At 39.1% G+C, this 18,107-nt stretch overlaps 1 pseudogene; it reads left to right on the forward strand.

The window, feature by feature from the left end:
* The first annotated feature begins 7,675 nt into the window (after positions 1-7,675).
* On the forward strand, positions 7,676-8,050 carry LOC115286588 (annotated as a pseudogene).
* Positions 8,051-18,107: the final 10,057 nt, after the last annotated feature.

Raw genomic sequence — 18,107 nt, forward strand, 5'->3', positions numbered from 1 at the left:
GGCAAAAAGCACACGGATTAACTGACCAGAACACATCCAAAAGAAGGACTCTAGGGGCTCCTGAGTGGCTCAGTTGGTTAAGCGTCCAGCTTCAGCTCAGGTCAGGATCTCGCAGTTCGTGGGTTCCAGCCCCATGTTCGGCTCTGTGCTGACAGCTCAGAGCCTGGAGCCTGCTTCAGATTCTGTGTCTCCCTTTCTCTCTGACCCTACCTTGCTCACGCTGTCTCTCTCTGTCTCTCAAAAATAAATAAAAAACATAAAAAAAAAGAAAAAACAAACAAAAAAAAGGAGGACTCTATGGGAAAGGATCAGAATTCTGACCTTAAAATTTCCCTTTCTAACTGGGCATATGCAAAGTGACTCTATTACAGTCCACTGATCAGATGTATAAATGGCATAAAGCTATGAGGAATACCCAATGCCATGGAGAATAGTGGTAGGACCCAGAGAGCTCAAGGCAGGCTATGAAGATGGACTGAACCACATAAAAAAGAGTATAGCAAGGAGAAATAGTAAGCCTAGTATCCAGATGCAAGACAGCAGAATTAGCACTAAATATAAGTTGGGAAAATGTGACTGAACATCACTTCAAATGAAAAAGACACTAGATTTTTGTTTGTTTGGGTTGCAGTTGAAAGCAAACTCAATATTGTTCAAAAAGAGCACACATCTGCCCCCAAAAAGCCACTCTGATGACTGGAAGAAAAATATTTTGTCAGTGAAGAAAAAGGCTTGGACGATTTGGGATAATCATCTGAAAACATTAAAGGAGTCTCAGAATCAAACAATCTGTCAAGCCCCAGAGGACAAACTTCACTTTAACAGGTAGAAGTTTTGGCCAGATAGATTTCAATCCAACACCACAAAGTACTTTCTAAAATTTTTTTAATGTTTTATTTATTTTTGATACAGAGAGAGACAGAGCATGAGAGAGAGGGGCAGAGAGAGAAGGAGACACAGAATCGGAAGCAGGCTCCAGGCTCTGAGCTGTCACACAGAGCCTGACGCAGGGCTTGACCCCACGAACGTGAGATCATGACCTGAGCCAAAGTCGGAAGCTTAACCGACTGAGCCACCCAGGCACCCCCACAAAGTACTTTCTAACAGTTAAGACTGTTCAGCTTTAACGAGGAGGCGAGTCACACGTCTTTGGAGGTGTCTGAGGGCACCTGGTGGATGCTCGTCTGGAAGCAGTTGCTACACTGAGGATCCTGGTCTAAATGACCTCCCAAGTTGCTTCCACGTTGTCTGACTACAAGATGAGATGGCAGAGGAGGACACAATCTGAGAACTAAATGCGACCGTTTCCCTGGGAAGACTTAAAATCATTTTGATCTAAAGAGAGACAAGAATTACATGAAATATTTAAAATGACAGATGAGTGAAATCCTAACACAATCTCTCTTTGAGTTCATTTTCGGCTTCGGTTTTGTGAAGGAAGACCTCACATGGGAAAGGGGGTACAGTGGCAATTGTTCAAGTGTGACCATGACAGATGCTGCACACACAGAAACATTTATTATCTACGTTCATGGGGGTGGTTTCCACCACATGGTTGTCTTAAGTGCATCTGCCGCTCAGCAGCTGGTAGGTCCTCAAAAGATGCTTATTTGGGGGTGCCTGGGTGGCTCAGTTGGTTGAGCGTCCAGCTTCGGCTCAGGTCATGATCTCACGGGTCATGGGTTCAAGCCCTGCGTCAGGCTCTGTGCTGACAGCTCAGAGCCTGGAGCCTGCTTCGGATTCTGTATCTCCCGCTCTCTGACCCTCCTACTCATGCTGTCTCTCTCTGTCTCTCAAAAATAAATTAAAAACTTAAAAAAAAATTTTTTTAATGCTTATTTTGTCATGCCCAGGGCAAGAGAGCACTTGATCACCCCAAGTCAAGCCTCCCTTGTAATTCTCTCATTCTCCTTTTCTCTGATTCTCCATCATCTCTACTTGTAAATATTGCCTAGCAGTATCAGCTAACTAAGCATTAGCACTTCTGAATTTCTATAAACCTAACTTGTGTTAAGAAGAAATAGCAAGGAAAAAAGCAGATAAAGGAACTGAAAGCTTTACTTAAATTACTTAATACACTTCTGTAATTGATAGAAAAACGTTTAGGAATGTGACCCTAAATTAGTTTGCCATGTCCATCAACTTTGAGTATCATAAGACGGTAAATAGTATAAGGATAACACTGTGATTGAAAGACTGTAAAGCAACCTAAGGTAAAGAGCTTGACACCGAATTAAGACTCTCTGCATACAGTTTCAGGTCTCTCTTCTAGTACATTAATCACCTTCTCTGCTGCTTGCAATCTATTTGGCACAAGGTGGTGTTCTCCAATTCTTTTTAAATATTAGACTCTTTCTTTCTTATCATTCATTGGTTATTCCATGGATAACTGTTCAAGATATGAAAATCCTTATTATTTACCTTTGGTTAAAAGAGCTCATTAACTGAATATTTGGAGAACAAAGCTGTTTTTTTTTCTCCCCAAGATTCCCAGTGCAGCCTGTGGGCACCTCGGCACCCAACCTACCCTGAGCAGCAGGTCCATAACCTGGATCCCTCTCTTTCAATCCTGTCAGGCTCCTAAACACATGTCACTGAGCCTCCCAAATACCTCAGCTCTTAAATCCAACAACTGTCTATTTCCTGACTGGCAAAAATGTTTTGTGTTTTGTTTTTGTTCGGATGCCTGAGCCCTGAATGTTGAGAAAGAGTGACCACTTGAGGGATCAGCAGAAAGAATTCTAGGATGAGCGACCCTCACCTGGCAAGGGTGGTGGCACCGCAGGCCTTCAGACCACCTGCCCTGAAGCGCTCCCTCTCTTCCCAGACTCATATGTGAAGGCGCCACATTCAAGTCGCCCATGTGAACACCCAAAAGAAGCAGATGTTGGACTCAAACACAGCTGACACAATCCCTCCCTGACCAAGGGCAGAACGGCCTTGCCAGGAATCCCCTGGGAGAGGATCCAGAGTTCCCCACTCGACCTCTGCAGATGGAAGGAAGTTGGAAAGCCGCTGAGGGAACTTCTGCAGATTCTCCGCATCTGCCCCTCATACAGCCGTATTTTTTTCTGCATCATTCAATCCTCTATTTTGTTAAGCATCTACACTGTGCCTCAGAAGTTTCTGAATGAATGTCACAGTTCCGTGTAGATGCACAATTCTCTAGAACCAAGACAGAAACACCAGAGAGGCCCTCAAGTGCCTCCGAGGACGTCTTCCTGACTCACCTTCTGTGTTGCTCCAGATACTCCATACTCCCTATGTCCTATGTTGAACTCATCCAGTTCAATGGCTTTCAATGCCACCGATAAGTTGATGGAGCCCAATTTACCTCCTCAGTCCTGATTTCTTCTATATCCCAGAGCTCCAAACTCACATTACCAACTGTTCACTTGCCATCTTCACTGGGACACTTAATAGTCATTTCTATTTAAAGAGGACCAAAACAAAACAAGTTTCTCATCCACATCCTCAATTTTTCCTCTCCCAGAGTTCCCCAAATGGGTAAGTAGGGCATTCTTTTCCCAATTACACAAGAAAAGCTAAGAATCATTCATGTAAGTCATACCCTTCTCTTTTCCTCACAAGTCCTGTCAATACAGATCAAAATAAATATCAGTTCTCCCACTTTGCCTGCCACTTTCCCATTAAAGCTACCGACATCTCCTAACTAGACACCTTAAGTAGTTTCCTGACTAGTTAGCATTCTTCAGATAAAACCAGAGTGGTATATTTAAAATATGTAACACATCATGGTGATGTTTTGCAACCTAAATCCTTCAATAGTTTCCCAATACCATTAAAACAAAATCCAAACCTTTTACTGTCGCCTTATAAGATCTTAAGTCATCTGACCCCTCATGACCTCTCCATGTTCATCCCTTTTGCTCAAAACTCAAGAGGTGATCATCTCTGTCTTTTTATTACAGATCTAAACTTCCCTTACTCTTTAAAGGCTTAAATATGATAAAAGCTAAAAGCACCCATTTTCTTAAGCATGATTATCACTCTGGTTGGAAACACTTTCCACTAAGCAGGGAACTCTTTAGACGGCGGATAATAGTGGCAGCTTCACACCAGCACATTTGTGCGATTTGGCAGAGAACAGAGAAACCCTTTTGAAGGATGATTTTTGTCTCTCAGCAGATTTCCTCATCTATTTTCCTAATTCTTTAAGTTTATGAATAATTTATTAAACAGTCTGAACATACTGTAGAGACAATTTTTTTTAATCTCTTCTCTCTGCCTTCAACTGTTTCTATGATGAACCTCCCATGTTTGCCCCCCTAGTGGAATCTCAGGCAGATCCAAAGCCTTGGTTTAAAACTTCGCAACCACGTTGAATTGAACACTCACTCCAAGGCCAGTGTGAGGGGATGGGCTCCTTGTTTACCCTTTCCTCTTCCTGCTCAGGGTCTCTCTTTCCTCTAGTGCACTAGGAACTGACGTAGCAATGGTTGCTGGTTCTCCTTCATGGCTGTCTGTGCAGCAGGAGCTCAGATGGCGACTCCTCTGTGGGCTCCACGAGTGAGTCTTGGAAGGCCCTTTGGGAAGGGGCCTTGGACCCACAGAATTTGTAGGAGATAAATTCTTGCTAGTCTGATCTCCTCTTTCCCACCTTGGTGGGATTCCCAGAACCGCCCAGTGGTGAGGTTCCTCGCCTGCAGGCCATCCCTTGTGAGTGGCATACCGGCAAGAAGGTTCAGTCCTGGATACTTTTGTTGTGTCTGCTGCTCCATGAGAAATCCACATATCCTTGACTCTCCAAATGATGGGAATCCAAACTGCCACCTGTTACTGCACTTCTCGCCCGCCACCTCTCTCCAAGTCTCTTTTCCTCTGGCTCCTGTAGACTTGGAGGCATGCTATCACCTGCTCTGCATAAGCAGCCATTCAACTGGACGTAAGACCATAGTTTTCCCTTCTTCCAAATCCATCACTCACTATGAGTAGTTCTCTCGGACCACCCATCATGTGGTGTTGGGGATGGAAAAATCCCCAGAACTCCCAAAATACTCCAATGTTCTTCTTTTTAAATCATTATTGGTGTATGATTGACAAGCAAACAATACCCTATTAGTTTTAGGTGTATGCCAGAACCACTCAGTTTTTGCACATTATGAAAAGACCCCCATGAGAAGGCTATTCACCATCTCTCTCCAAACACAGTGTCACAGTCGTATTGAGTGTATGCCTGATGCTTTACATCACATCCCCAGGACTGGTTTACTTATAGCTGGAAGTCTGTACCTTTTAATTCCCTTATTTATTTCACCTCCCCTTGTAAACCACCCTCCTCTGATAACCAACAGTTTGTTTCCTATGTCAGTCGGTTTGTTCCTGTTCTGTTTGTTCAACCGTTTTGCTTTTTAGATTCATATATAAGTGAGATTATATGGTGTTTGCCTTTGTCTGACTTTTTTTAATTAGCATTATACAATTTAGGTCCATCCATGTTGTCACAAATGGCAAGATTTCACTCTTTTTTATGGCTGAGTAATACTCCATTGTGTGTGTATACATTTTCTTTTTTTATTATAGTTTATTGTCAAGTTGGTTTCCATACAACACCCAGTGCTCATTCCAACAAGTGCCCTCCTCCGTGCCCATCACCCATTTTCCCCTCTCCCCCACACCTCATCAATCTTTGGTTTGTTCCCAGTATTTAAGAGTCTCTTATGGTTTTACATTTTCATATACATATATATATGAAAATGTTTATTCTATTCAAGTCTTTTATCCACTTTTTAATCTTTTTGTATTTTTGATATTAAGTTGTGTGTTCTTCATATAGCATAGATATTAATTCTTTATTGGGTGTATAATTTGCAAATATCTTCTCCTATTCAGTAGGTTGCCTTTTTGTCAATGGTTTCCTTCACTGTGCAAAAGCTTTTTAATTTAATGTAGCCTTATTTGTTTGTGTTAGCTTTTGTTGCCATTGTCTGAGACGGCTCTCCCCCAAATATTGCTAAAACCCATGTCACACAGCTAACTGTCTATATCTTCTTCCAGGGTTTCATGGTTTCAGGTCTTACATTCAAGTGTTTTAACGCACTTTAAATTAATGGTCCATGTAATATAAAACAGTGGTCCGGTTTCATTCTACTGCAAATTGACTATTAATAGCTGATAAATTTTCCCTACAGATAAGACTCTTTTCCTCATTGTATATTCTTGTCATATATTAATTTATTAAAAATATATGGCTTTATTTCTGGGCTGTTTTATTTTATTGATATATGTGTCTTTTCATGCCAGGATTGTACTGTTTTGATTAGTATAGTTTGAAATCAGGGATTTCAGGATTTGTGATGACTGCAACTTTGTTCTTCTTTCTCTGGACTTGAGATCTTTTGCAGTTCCATACAAATTTTACAGTATTTTTTTCTAGTTATATGAAAGATGCCATTGGTATTTTGATAGGGATTGCATCAAATCTTTAGACTGCTTTGGATAGTATGGTCATTTTAGCAATATGAATTTTTTCAATCCATTAGTGTGTATATTTTTTTCCTGTATTTCTGTCATCTTTAATTTCATTTGTCATTCTTCTAGTTTTCAGAAGGCAGGTCTTTCACCTCCTATTAAATTTATTCCTAAGTATTTTGTTCTTTTTTATGCAATTTTAAATGGGATTGTTTACTTAATTTCTCTTTCTGATGGCTCATTTGTAGTGTATCAATTTCTGTATTTTTGTCTCATGACTTCACTGACTTCATTTATTAGTTTTTAAAAAATACTTATCATGAGAGGGGGGTGGGAGAGAGATAGCAGGGAGAAGGAGCAGAGATAGAGAGGGAGAGGGAGAGCCCCAAGAAAGCTCTGTGCTGACAGCACAGAGCCCAGTGTGGGGCTTGATCCCACAAGCCCTGAGATCATGACCTGAGCTGAAATCAAGAGCTGGATGCTCAACCAAATGACCCACCCAGTCACCCCTCATTTATTAGTTCCAATAGTGTTCTGGTGGCGTTGTTAGAGTTTTTCATGTATAGTGTCATGTCATCTGTGAATTCTGATAGTTTTACTTCTTCCATTCTAATTTGGGTGTCTTTCATTTCTTTTTCATGCCTAATTGCTATGGTAGTACTTCCATACTATGCCAACTAAGAGTCATATAAGTGGGCATCCTTGTCTTGTTCCTGATCTTAGCAGAAAAGCTTTCAGCTTTTCACTGTTGAGTATGATGTTAGCTGTGGGCTTGTCATATATGATTTTTATTACGTTGAGTTACATTCCTTCTATATCTACTTTGTTGAGAATATTTATCATAAACTGATGTTAAATTTTGTCAAATGCTTTTTTCTGCATCTGTTGAGATATCCTTAATATGATTTTTAATCCTTCATTTTGTTAATGCATTGGCTGATTTGCACATTTTGAACCATCCTTGCATCTCTGAAATAAATTTCACTTGATGGTGGTATTTGATCCTTTTACTGTATTGCTGAATTCAGTTTGCTAATATTTTGTTGAAGATATTTGTATCTATGTTCTTCATGGTTGTTGAACTATAATTTTTTGTTTGTTTGTGGTGCCTTTGTGTGGTTTTGGTACCAGGGTAACGCTGGCCTCATAGAATGTGTTTGTGGCATTTCCTCCTGTTCAATTCTTTAGAATAATTGTGCTGGGTTTGTGTTGGGAGTGTGGCACGGTGCAGGGCTCATAAGAACGAGCGGCTTGGGTGCAGACTGGTTTCTGGGGATTGTGACTTGCAGGGTCCGCCATGGAGCCAGAGCAGATGCTGGAGGGACAGACGCAGGTTGCAGAAAACCCTCACTCTGAGTATACGGTCTCACAGACAATGTCAAGAGGATAGTAGACAATGAGAAAATTAATGCAGAAAAGTCATCAAAACAGAAAGTGGATCTCCAGTCTTTGCCAACTTGTGCCTACTTGGATCAGATAGTTGTGTCTATTTTATTACAGGGACTGGCTGTGCTTGCAAAAGAAAGACCACCAAATCCTATTGAATTTCTAGCATCATATCTTTAAAAAAAACAAGGTACAGTTTGAAGATCGAAACTGACTTACTGAGAAGAACAGAAAAATTTGGTTTCTACTGTAGATTTACATGACTAAGAGGCAGCTTTAATTGTCAAGATGTTCCACCCTTTTGGAAGTATAAGAACCATCAGGACAACAGAACTTATTTCCAGAATTGCAGAAGAAAGCATTTCTCTTATTTTGATTTAATCATCATGCTTATTTAATGAGTGTATTCTGTGCAATGTTTTTTCTCAGATTGTCTTTAACTTTGTTTTTTAAATGACCTTCAAAATAAACTGATAAAACATCAAAAAAAATAAGATAAGTACCAAATCTTCTTTAAACGTTTAGTGGAATTCACCTGCCCAATGTTGGGCCTTTGTTTTTTGGCAGTTTTTAAATCACCAATTCAGTATTATTACTTGTGATCAGTCTATTCAGATTTTGTATTTCTTTGTGATTCAGGTTTGAGAGGTTGTGTATATCTAGAAATTTATCCATTTCTTCTAGGTCTTCTAGAACTTCTATAACTGTGTAGTAGTCTTTTATGATCCTTTGGACTTCTGTGATGTCTGCTCTAACTTTCTTTCATTTCTGTTTCATTTCTGATTTCATTTACTTGGAACATCTCTCTCTCTCTCTCTCTCTCTCTCTCTCTCTCTCTCTCTCTCTCTCTCTCTCTTGCCCCTGGGTGAGCCTGGGGCTAAAGGCTTGTCAATTTTGTTCATATTTTCAAAGAATCAGCTTTTAGTTTCACTGATCTTTTCTATTGTGTTTATATTTTTATATCATTTATTTCTGCTCTGATTTTTATTATTCCCTTTTTTCTAATAACTTTGGGCTTTGCTTGTTCTTTTTCTGGTCCCCATATGTATGAAATTAGATTGTTTATTAGTCTCCTATTATTATTGTTTTACTGTTAATTTCTCCCTTTACGTCTGTTAAAATTTGCTTTATATATTTAGGTGCTCCTATATTGGATGCATAAACATTTATGAATGTCATATTCTCTTCTTGGATTGACCCCTTTATCATTTTGCAATGACATTCTTTGTCTTTTGTTAGTCTTTGTTTTAAAGTCTCTTTTGTCTGGTATGAGTATTGCTATTTCCACTTTCTTTTCATTTCCACTTGCATGGAATATCTTTCTATATCCTTTCACTTTCTGTCTGTGTATGTCCTTAGACCTGATATGAGCCTCTTGTGGACAGTATATAGATGGGTCTTGTGTTTTTAAATTTGTTCAGCCACCCTGTGTCTTTTGATTAGAACATTTAGTCCATTAACATTTAAAATAATTACTGATAAGTATGTGCTTATTGCCATTTTGTTGATTGTTTCTGATTGTTTTGTAGTTCTTCTCTGTTCCTTTTTTCTTATAGTCTTTTGCCTTAGGATTTGATTGTTTTCTTTAGTGCTGTGTTTGGGTTCCTTTCTCTTTATTTTGTGTATGTATTGTCTGTTTGTGGTTATGGGACATTCATATACATTGACAGAGATGATAGATAGACAGATAGATAGATAGATAGAGGAGTCTATTTTAAGCTGACACTTGCTTAAGTTTTAACATATTCTAAGAGCACTATACTTATACTCACCCCCCATTTTTATGTCATATTTTACATTTTTAAACTTTGTATATCCATTAACGAGTTGTTTTAGTTATAGTTGATTTTACTCTTTATATCTTTTAATCTTCATATTAGCTTTTCAAGTTGTTAATCCATTGCCTTCACTGTATATTTGCCTTTATCAATGAGATGTTTTTCTTCATGTATTTTCTTATTTCTAGTCATGACCTTCTCTTTTCTACTTAAAGAAAACACTTCAACATTCCTTATAAGGCTGGCTTAGTGGTGATGAACTCCATTAGTTTTTGCTTGTCTGGGAAACGCTTTACCTTTCCTTTAATTCTGAAGGATAATCTTGCCAAGTAGAGTATTCCTGGTTGTAGGCTTTTGAAACCTTTTCAGCACATTAAATATGTATTGGCCTACAAAGTTTCTGCTAAAAATCAACTAGTAGTCTCATGGGATTTCCTTTGTTTATAACTATTTGTTTTTCCCTTGCTGTCTTTGAGATTATTTCTTCATCTTTAACTTTTGTAACTTAAATTATAATATGTCTTGATGTGGATCTCTTTGGGTTCATCTTGTTTGCAACTATCTGTGTTCTTGGAGCTGGATGTCTGTTCCCTCCCAGGTTAAGGAATTTTTTAGCCATTATTTCTTTAAATAAGTTTTCTACCCCTTTTGCTCTCGCTCCTCCTTCTGAAACCCTGAGATTATGAATGTTAGTACTCTTGATGTTGTACTAGAGGTCTCATTTTTTATTAATTCCTTTTTTCTTCTTGCTGTTCTGAGTGGATAATTTCCACTGTTCTGTTTTTCAGATTGCTGATCCATTCAGCTGCATCAGAGTATATTTTTCAATTCAGTTACTATATTCTTCATCTCTGATTCTTTCTTATATTTTCTATTTCTTAATTGAGGTTCTCACTGTGTTCCACCGTTCTTACAAGTTCAGTAAGCCTCTTAATGACTATTACTTTAAACTCTTTATCAGATAAATTTTTATATCTGATTCATTGGGATTCCCCTCCCCCCCCCCCGGTTTTATCTTGTTCTTTGATTTGGAACATATTCCTCTATTGTCTCTCTCTCTCTCTCTCTCTCTCTTTTTTTTTTTTTTTTGTTTCTGTGTTTGTTTCTATGAATTGGATAGAACAGTTACCTTTCCTGGTCTCAAAAGAGTGTCCTTTATGTGGGAACATCTCCTGTGTAGGCTGCATGTGCCTGGTGACTCTGACAGACCAGGTGGAGCTAAAGCACATGTGGGTGGGCCCCAAGGCATACAGTGCCGTGTCCCCACAAACCCCCCGCCACGCCCAGTGATTTGGCTGGAGCTGGTGTAGGCACAGCCTGGGGGAGGGGGTCCCAGAGCACACTGCACCAGCACTGGGCCTGGCCTTCCAGGACACGTGCAGGCCTGGGGATCCCAGGGTATCCCTGATAGGATGCCTAAAGCTGAAGCAGGCATTGGCTGGGCAGTCCCAGGGCACTCTGTGCCAGGGCAGTCCCAGCTAGAGTGGACACATGACAGGGTGAGCCACACTAGGGCCACCTTGGCAAGATGGCTATAGTTGAGGCTGCCATACATGCTCGGGGGCAGGTCATGCCACACTAGGCTCACAGTGGAGGCATGACAGAGTCTCGTGTGGGCCAGGAGCCCAGAGCTGTGCCTGGGCCTTGCTCCTATCCACATTATTAAGGTGGTGGGGGAGCATAAAAAGTAGTGAGCATTGGCATCTGTGACCCTGGAGAGAGTTCCAGCAGTATGTCATCTGTTTGTCTGATGCTTTAAGATTAATAAATGGATTTCCTTCACTTATAATCTAATTTCCTTTTAAACCGTTTTGGGGGGGGGGGTTGTTTGTTGGGTTTTTTTTTTTTTGGTGTTTTTTTTTTCTTTCTTTCTTTCTTTCTTTTTTCTTTATTCTTTTGTTTTTTTGCTGCGCCCTAGGATAAGTGAATCTGTGCATGGGTTCCTCAGTGATATCTCTCCCTACTGCAGGCTGTTGCATTGGCAGTGGGATTCCCATCATTAGTATATTTCTGTCTATCCTACCCTTTCTCTATGGGGTCCTTCAATCAGCTCTCAGTTCCTTTTTCAGGAGGGACGACTCTGTATGTAAGTATAGATTTTGTGTGACCACCAAAGGAAGGATGTTCAGGGTTTTCCTACTGTCTTGGACTATGCTCAATTATCTCTATCTTATACAAGCCATTTCAAGGAATAGAAAAAGAGGAAAAATTGGGCAGTGTATAAATCTAGTATAACCTAATATCAAAACTTGACAAGGCCAGGACAAAAAGAGCACATGATAAACCAATCTCTCTTGTGGTCTTAGAGTCAAGGAAAAGTTAAAATAATAAATTATTAAATGTAGTATATATCAAACCTAACATGTCAATAATTTGTAGCATAATCTAAAAGTTATCTCAAGAATGCAAGGATAACTCAACATCATAAAACCTTTTATGATTGCATACCAATAAATACCTGCAGGGATATAAGTATACAGTCATCTTATAAATGCATCTATTATTCAGGAGAGGTGGGCTGTGCTGGATAACAGACAGACCCCAATTCTCAATGGCTTAAAATAAGAAGGTCTATTTCTTATCAAGAAAAGTCCAGATTAGTAAGTTAAATATGCTGTATATAAAGAAAAATTATAAACCATCTACCATTTTACAGCCTTAAAATAATTGTAGTGTCATGGAAAGAGCATTGGATCAGAGTTGTATAACTTTGGGCGAGTTATTTAACCTCCGTGGGGCTCTATTTTTCCATCAGAAGAAATGGGTGGATTAGACAGATCATCTCTAAGTTTCCTTACAACTCTGACAGCTCTTATGCATCAGTCTCAGTACCGTGGATGGGGCTGACATGGTATGGCTATTAATTTCCAAGGACATTTACAGTTTTCATTTTTTTCTGCTACTTCCATTTTCCTTCCATTTTCTGGCCATGCTTACATAACAGCAGAAACCATAAACTCTCCATAAATAAATATTTTAGTCTTGGATCCATTTGTAAAGAGTGATGTGGCCCAGAAATGCCATTCTTAAGTGTTCCTCAGTAAAGTGGACTTGTAACAGGGCTTCCGTCATGCCTAGCTTCTTCTGACAAAAATGCTCATTTCTAGTGAGCTTGGCTAAGAGTGTGAGAAATAGCCACTGTCCTAGAGAAGGGAAAGGAATTGAAAAACATGTTCTAAATCCTTATAGGGAAAAATACACGCATTGGAACATAATAGAAATGTAATTACATGGAAATGGAGGGACATTGGAGTCTCTTACCTAAGGAAATCTGAGCTCACTTCCTTTGTATCCTGAGTGCGGGCCCTTCATACAGCCTCCACAAGACAAGATGAGAGCATGAAAGAGGAAGCTCAGGCTGTGCAGTCAGTCCAAGCTGCAGAGTGCTCTTCCATCATGTTAGAGCCCTCGATTTCTTTATCTGAAACATGGAGATAATAAAACTTACCCAGTAAGGTTGCTGAAGGATCAGTTGGTAATACTTCTTGGTCCTTAGCATGGGACGTGGTACATACGAAGAACTATATGGAGGTTAGTTCCTTTCTTCCCTCAATTTTTTTGATAAAATAACTTTATCCATATTTGAAGAAAATCTTATCTGTCCATTCTAGCCGCCCCGGCCAGTGGGGCAGTAAATCCTCGTGGGTTCATTCCTGAGGGAGGGAGAGAGAAATAGGGCAGGAGGGAGACGCAGAGAGTGGAGACAACACACAGTTTCTGATTAAGCCTCTCCTTCTTTATTGAGAAAACACCCTATCTTATAAAGATTTCAAGGCAGGAAAACAAGGCAGCTGACCTAGGTCGGTTGCTAGGAAACAGGGTTAAGGGATTAAGGCTGGAGTAAAAGAGGAACCAAACTAAGGTTTTTAGCACAGCACTGAAGGGCTGATACCACCCTGCCTATAGGCGATTGATCTTTGTTCTTCTGGCTTCTCCTGACAGGGAGTGGCGCTCCCCTACCTATTTTTGTAACTCCCCTCAGGGAGTGACATTTCCGGCTAGCAAATGGCCAAGCAGCTGAATCTTTGCAGCTTCCCACACTTATCTACTAAGACAACTAAACTGAAAAGGCCTAGAGAACATGGTTAACCAGAAATGACAAATGTCAACGCCATCTGTTAACACTAGTGCCATGAAAATTCTTCCAAATTTGGCACCACTTCCAACTGATGCAAAGATAATTTGCAGCCGCATTTATAAAGATCTTTGATCTCCTTAGGAGAAAGATGTTAAGTAAACACGGGGGAAAGTCCACTCCTATCATTCTTCCGTGGAAATGCTATGCTTAACTCTATAATGCATTCTTATTTTTCTTTCCAGGCATGCCCCATGAGACTCCTCAGTAGGCAGTTAGGCTGTATCTGTCACACAAATAATGATGGCGTCCAATACAGGACAACTTAGAATAAACAGGTAAGAGAGGCTGGACAGATGGTGAACATTAGCTCCTCCCAGGAGCAGATTTGACAAGGGACAGGAGAGGGCTCTTAGAGAAAACTTGCATAAAATGGCTGGTCATCCTACCTTGTTCATGAGTTAAATTTAATTATAATGCCGTTGCCTAATTCATTTCTCTAAGGCATTATCAAGAACAGTCAGAGGCCTTTAGTGATCTAGAATTGATTAATGCCCATTGTCATTGACAGCCAGTTTGGAGTGAATGAAAATGTATCCTTTCAGCACTCCAGGGGGTGGGGGGGATCGAATAAGAGGTCTTTATCTTGGAAACAAAAGCTCTCAAAGACCTGAACTTGTAATCTCATTCATAGCACAGTTGAGAAAACAGGAAAAGCCCTGGCAGCTGACCCAGGATCATTACGGAGGGCAATGCTCTCTGTCCCTCCATCACTGTGTGCCTCAAGTTGACACTTGGTTGTCTGGCCCTGACACATCTGGGAGTTGTTTCTTTCATCAAGATGTAGCAATATGCCTAAAGCATTTTCTTCCAAGAAGCATGATTGGGCTAAATTTAAAACCTATACATTACACAGGGTGCCTGGGTGGCTCAGTCCGTTAAGCTTACAACTTCGGCTCAGGTCCTGATCATTCAGTCCATGGGTTCGAGCCCCACATCGGGACTTTTGTTGCCCCTTGCATTGGCTCTGTGCTGACAGCTCAGAGCCTAGGGCCTGCTCCAGATTCTGTGTCCCACTCTCTCTGCCCCTCTCCTGCTCAAACTCATCTCTCTCTCTCAAAAATGAATAAATGTTAAAAAATTAAACAAACAAATAAATACATTGATTTATCTTATGTAAATACTTCTTCCAAGTATGAGATGTCTGACCATTTTGATGAAAGTTATTTTGGAACATTTTTGATCTGTATACATTATAATAAATATGCTTTGTCTTCTTAGGAAAAAGGGAAAAGAATTTTTCTCCCTTGTTAATTAAAATATGTGTCTGGCTGTTTTAATCAGAAATATCCTGTACCACAATATCAGTGTACCTAATTCTTTTAAGGGGGCATAGACAAAGGCATATATAAATGGATATTCCAGTGGAGCTAGGAAGCTGCCCAGCCCTCCAGTGTTGTTTTCAAATATAATTTTAGTGTTATAAGAACAGACAAAGAATGGACAGCCAACAAGAAATGAGCCAAAGATATGAGTATATAAATTAAATACAAGTAGGCTTAACAATATGAAAAATATGTCACGACTAATTTATAAGATAAATTTAATTTAAAACTACACAGATAATGGATTGAATGCAATCCTTATCAAAATCCCATCTACCTCATTTGGAGAAATTTACAAACAGGTCCTAAAAATTTATATCAAAATTCAAGGGGCCCAGAATATCCAAAACAATCTTTAAAAAAGAGAACCAACAGGCGCTTGGGTGGCTCAGTTGATGAAGTATCCAACTTTGGCTCAGGTCATGATCTCACAGTTTGTGGGTTCAAGCCCCGCATTAGGCTCTGTGCTGACAGCTAGCTCAGAGCCTGGAGCCTGTCTTCAGATTCTGTGTCTCCCTCTCTCTCTGACCCTCCCTTGCTCATGCTGTCTCTCTGTCTCTCAAAAATAAATAAAAACATTTAAAAAATTAACAAAAAGAAAGAACCAAGTTGGAAGACTCATTTGTTTAAAATCTACAAAGCTACAGATATCAAGATAGTATGGCACTGGCATAACAAACAAGAATGTAGATGAACAAGCACATGAATCAAAGGAATAGAATTGAATCCAAAATAAAACCATTACATAATGGCGAATTGATTTTTTTTAAGATCTTATTTTTAAGTAATCTCTACAACCAATGTGGGGTTTGAACTCACCACGCAAGATCAAGAGTCACATGCTCCTCTCACTGAGCCAGTCAGGAAACCCTGACCAATTGATTTTTTTCACTCTCATCACAAGAAATTCCAACGGTGTTGTTTTACTTTTTTACTTATCTTAATTGAATCAATTTTCTTGAAGGATGATTGCTGCATAATTTTATATTAGTTTCAGTTCTACAACATTAGTTACATTACAAATTGTTCACCATGATACGCTGAGTTACCATCTATCAACATACAAAGTTATTGTAATATTCTTGACTATATCCTTTATGCTATACTTTTTATCCCCATGACTTATTTATTTTATAGCTGGGACGTCTGTGCCTCTTAACCCTGTCACCTACTTCACCCATCCCCCGACTTTCTTCTCTTTGGCAACCAGGAACTTGTTCTCTATAATTATCAATCTGTTTCCATTCTACAGCTGTTTGTTCACTTGTTTTGTTTCTTAGATTTCACATGTAAGTGAAATCATACAATATTTGTCTCTGTCTGATTTATTTCACTTAGCATAATGCCCTCAAAGTCTATCTATGTTGTTGTGAATGGCAAGATTTCATTCTTTTTTGTGGCTGAGTAATATTTTTATGGCAGATATATCACATCTTTATTATATCTATTTATCAGTGAACATTTAAGTTGTTCAATGTCCTGACTATCATAAATAATGTTGCAATAAACATAAGGGCACATATATATTATTTTGAATTAGTGCTTTTGTTTTCCTTGGAGCAATACCCAAAAGTGTGATTTCTCAATCAAATAATAGTTCTATTTTTAGTATTTTGAGAAACCTCCATACTATCTTCCACAGTGTCTGCACCATTTTGCATTCCCACCAACAATGCTTGAGGGTTCCCTCTTTGCCATATGCTCACCAACTCTTGTTTTTCATCTTTTTGATGCTAGCCATTCTGACTGGTGTGATGTGGTGTTTCATGGTGATTTTGATTTGCATTTCCCTGATGACTAGTGATGTTGAGCATCTTTCTGTGTGCCTCTTGGTATGGCCAATTGATTTTGTTGATAAGGATACCAAGACCATTGTCAGAGGAAAATAGAGCTTATTCAACAACTAGTGCTGGGACAACTAGGATCCACAAACAAAGAATAAGCTGGAATCTCTATATCACATCATTTACAAAAAATAATTCAAAATAGATCATAGACCTTAATGTAAAAACTCTAATACTTTAAGAAAATCCTTCAGAGTAAATCTTCATGGCATTGGGTTAGGGAATAATTTCCTAGGCACCAAAGCACAGGCAACAAAAGAAAAAATAAATTAAGCTTTATGAAAATTTGTAACTCTTGTGCTTCAAAAGACACTATTAAGAAAGTGAAAGATAATCCACAGAATGGGATAAAGTATTTTGATATTATATATTTGATAAGGAGCTCCTATCCCTAATATATAAACAGTACTTACAATTCAACAGTAAAAAGATAACCCAATTAAAAAGTGGGCAAAAGAGGGGATTTGGCTGGCTCAGTTGATAATGAACAGGACTCCTGATCTCAGGCTCATGAGTTCAAGCCCCACTTTGGTTGGAGGGCCTACTTAAAAAGAGAAAAAAGTGGGTAAAATATTTCTGCTAAAGAAGATATACCAAGTGCCAGTAAGTATATGGAAAGATGGTTATCATCATTAGCATTAAGGAATTGCAAATCAAAACCAGAAAGAGAAATAATTTCACATCCACGCGGATGCTGAAATTAAAAAGACAGATAATAACAAGGGCTGGTATAGATGAGGAGAAATGGGAGCCTTCATACCTCACTGAGAGGCTGCCACGTTGTGCTTTCATACGGAAAACAATGTGGCAGTTCTTCATATTATTAAACATAGAATTAACACACAGTCCAGCAATTGCACATGTAGGTATTTACTCTGGAAAAAATGAAAGAATCTGTCTGTATAAAAACTTGGAAACAAATGTCCATATCAGCATTTTTCATAGTAGCAAAAAAGTAGGAATAACCCAAATGTCTGTCAATGGATAAATACATAAACAAATGTGGCAGACTTGTTTACTGGGAAATTATTCAGTAACAAAGGAAATGAAGTAGTGATGTACAGTACAACAGGGCTCAATGGATGAACCTTGAAAATAGTATGCAAAGCCTAAAAACCCAACCACCAGTGATCTGATTCCGTTTATATGAAATGTCCGGAATAGGCAAATCCAGGAAGACAAAATGTAAATTAGTGGTTACCAAGGC

Source organism: Suricata suricatta, chromosome 3 (assembly GCF_006229205.1).
Source record: "Suricata suricatta isolate VVHF042 chromosome 3, meerkat_22Aug2017_6uvM2_HiC, whole genome shotgun sequence".
NCBI lineage: Eukaryota > Metazoa > Chordata > Mammalia > Carnivora > Herpestidae > Suricata > Suricata suricatta.